The 3,354-nt window shown below is 46.8% G+C and overlaps 1 non-coding gene across 1 annotated transcript; it reads left to right on the top strand.

Moving 5' to 3' along the window:
• Positions 1-369: 369 nt before the first annotated feature.
• LOC127980639 (U5 spliceosomal RNA) lies at positions 370-484 on the top strand. Its single transcript, XR_008159653.1, has one exon. It is a non-coding gene; the product is annotated as a U5 spliceosomal RNA (small nuclear RNA).
• The last annotated feature ends 2,870 nt before the right edge of the window (positions 485-3,354 follow it).

Below are 3,354 nucleotides of genomic sequence, written 5' to 3'. Positions count from 1 at the left end.
TCACGGTCTCCGCTGTGTTTCTGGGCCATAGAGGTCCTTTCTAGGTGTTGATCCACCATCTTCTCTGGATACGGACTGGATCTGGTGGCTACGGTGACCTCGGAATAAGGGATTTCTTTAAAAGACTTTTTTTTTCATATAAGATTTTATCCAACTTTTCAGATAGAGGCATGAGAAAGAGATTGCCTTGATTGGGCTTTTGGTTATTGGTGGACTGAGAGGACTTTTTTGATTTTTACTCCTCCCTTTTGGAGTAGGGGGGGGGGTGCTGACGAAACACATGTGGGCAGGCATTGTCACCCTTGATGACCCTTGGCGAGCGTAGTAGTTTAACAGAGGCAGCGCACAGGCCCGAGGGTTTGGAGACACAGCTCGAGTTTCTCTTCATTGTCGCATAAATCTTTCGCCTTTTACTAAAGATTTCCGTGGAGGGGAACTTTTGCGAGTGACCTGTATTTTTGGGTGCTCTGCTCACAGCAGAGCTACATCGAAATGTCAAGAGCAGAATCAGTTTGACCGTCCGGCAGCATGCTGCGAGAGGGCTTGCCACTGGTCATCGTCTGAATAGGCACTCTCTGCGTTTGACCACTTCGTGTTTATTTAGCCGGATGGGAAGGCAGCGCTTTCTTGTACGTGACGGGATGCAAATTCTTGAAGGCTCTCTTTAGTGACGGGTCCAAACAAAGATCTCATCTGCTCCTCTAGCCCTATCGGCGACTCGTGCACTTCGAGCCTTCTTAGTGACGGCGCAAGTTGCTGACTGCTGACTGCGTTGGTGGTATAGTGGTGAGCATAGCTGCCTTCCAAGCAGTTGACCCGGATTCGATTCCCGGCCAACGCATGTCCTTTGGCTCGGGCTGACGTCGAAGCAGAACTCCCTCTGTGACCTGTGCCTCCACCCAAAACTTTTGGATGGAATAATTTCTGATGGACCCATCATTAGCTGAAGTCGCATAACACTTGGAACACTACCCGTAGCAGGGGTCATTGTTTGGACTCTTTTTTTTTTTTTTTTTTTTTTTAAATTGCGCTTTAAACAAAAAGTATTGCGTCAATGCAACTGAACAACATTAATTAGGAACACAGTGCGTCAAAAAGCAAAATGACAGTTAAAGGCATTTCGTTATTGAACTCTTTGATGACATCATTCAGCTAAGTTCAGTTTAAATAGTATCTGTGCAATAATTTGCAATCAAGTCAACGATATCGCTGTACATGAAGTGTCCCCAGCTCCGCCTGCCAGAAGCGACAGAGGCAAGAAACCAAAACTCGATCGGTGAAAGGATGGAGAAAAAACCCGGTGAGAAACCAGGCTCAGTCGGGGAGACAGTTCTCCCCTTGTCAGACGAAACAGGTAGATCAGCTCCAGGCTGCAGGAATGTCAGACTGTGCAGAAGAATCATCTGTTTCCTGTGGTCTTGTCCAGGTGGTCTTTACAGGGGATTTGTATCTGCGGCTCATCTAGTTGTCACGGTCTCCGCTGTGTTTCTGGGCCATAGAGGTCCTTTCTAGGTGTTGATCCACCATCTTCTCTGGATACGGACTGGATCCGGGTGACTGAAGCGGATACAGACTGGATCTGGTGGCTACGGTGACCTCGGAATAAGGGATTTCTTTAAAAGACTTTTTTTTTCATATAAGATTTTATCCAACTTTTCAGATAGAGGCATGAGAAAGAGATTGCCTTGATTGGGCTTTTGGTTATTATAGGCACTCTCTGCGTTTGACCACTTCGTGTTTATTTAGCCGGATGGGAAGGCAGCGCTTTCTTGTACGTGACGGGATGCAAATTCTTGAAGGCTCTCTTTAGTGACGGGTCCAAACAAAGATCTCATCTGCTCCTCTAGCCCTATCGGCGACTCGTGCACTTCGAGCCTTCTTAGTGACGGCGCAAGTTGCTGACTGCTGACTGCGTTGGTGGTATAGTGGTGAGCATAGCTGCCTTCCAAGCAGTTGACCCCGGATTCGATTCCCGGCCAACGCATATGCTTTGGCTCGGGCTGACGTCGAAGCAGAACTCCCTCTGTGACCTGTGCCTCCACCCAAAACTTTTGGATGGAATAATTTCGGATGGACCCATCATTAGCTGAAGTCGCATAACACTTGCAACACTACCGGTAGCAGGGGTCATTGTTTGGACTCTTTTTTTTTTTTTTTTAATTGCGCTTTAAACAAAAAGTATTGTGTCAATGCAACTGAACAACATTTATTAGGAACACAGTGCGTCAATAAAGCTACTGACTTCCGCCTGCGTTGGTGGTATAGTGGTGAGCATAGCTGCCTTCCAAGCAGTTGACCCGGGTTCGATTCCCGGCCAACGCATGTCCTTTGGCTCGGGCTGACGTCGAAGCAGAACTCCCTCTGTGACCTGTGCCTCCACCCAAAACTTTTGGATGGAATAATATCGGATGGACCCATCATTAGCTGAAGTCGCATAACACTTGCAACACTACCCGTAGCAGGGGTCATTGTTTGGACTCTTTTTTTTTTTTTTTTTTTTTAAATTGCGCTTTAAACAAAAAGTATTGTGTCAATGCAACTGAACAACATTAATTAGGAACACAGTGCGTCAATAAAGCTGCTGACTTCCACCTGCGTTGGTGGTATAGTGGTGAGCATAGCTGCCTTCCAAGCAGTTGACCCGGGTTCGATTCCCGGCCAACGCATGTCCTTTGGCTCGGGCTGACGTCGAAGCAGAACTCCTTCTGTGACCTGCGACTCCAACCAAACTTTTTGGATGGATCATTCGGAAGACGAAAAGAACCAGCTCTCCCCGTCGGGGAATCGAACCCCAATCTTCCGCGTGACAGGCGGAGATACTGTCCACTATACTAATGAGGAGCCGTGCATGCTGCCGTTTCCCCCCCAACTGACGGCACTGCACTGACATAACTAAACAATGCATGGCTTCTTCTGACGCAGACCCAGCCCTAGCACCGTAAAATTTCTGATGGACCCATCATTAGCTGAAGTCGCATAACACTTGGAACACTACCCGTAGCAGGGGTCATTGTTTGGACTCTTTTTTTTTTTTTTTTTTTTTTTTTAAATTGCGCTTTAAACAAAAAGTATTGCGTCAATGCAACTGAACAACATTAATTAGGAACACAGTGCGTCAAAAAGCAAAATGACAGTTAAAGGCATTTCGTTATTGAACTCTTTGATGACATCATTCAGCTAAGTTCAGTTTAAATAGTATCTGTGCAATAATTTGCAATCAAGTCAACGATATCGCTGTACATGAAGTGTCCCCAGCTCCGCCTGCCAGAAGCGACAGAGGGAAGAAACCAAAACTCGATCGGTGAAAGGATGGAGAAAAAACCCGGTGAGAAACCAGGCTCAGTCGGGGAGACA

This window comes from Carassius gibelio, chromosome B19 (genome assembly GCF_023724105.1).
Source record: "Carassius gibelio isolate Cgi1373 ecotype wild population from Czech Republic chromosome B19, carGib1.2-hapl.c, whole genome shotgun sequence".
Classification (NCBI taxonomy): Eukaryota; Metazoa; Chordata; class Actinopteri; order Cypriniformes; family Cyprinidae; genus Carassius; species Carassius gibelio.
This window is presented reverse-complemented; position numbering and strand designations above follow the sequence as displayed.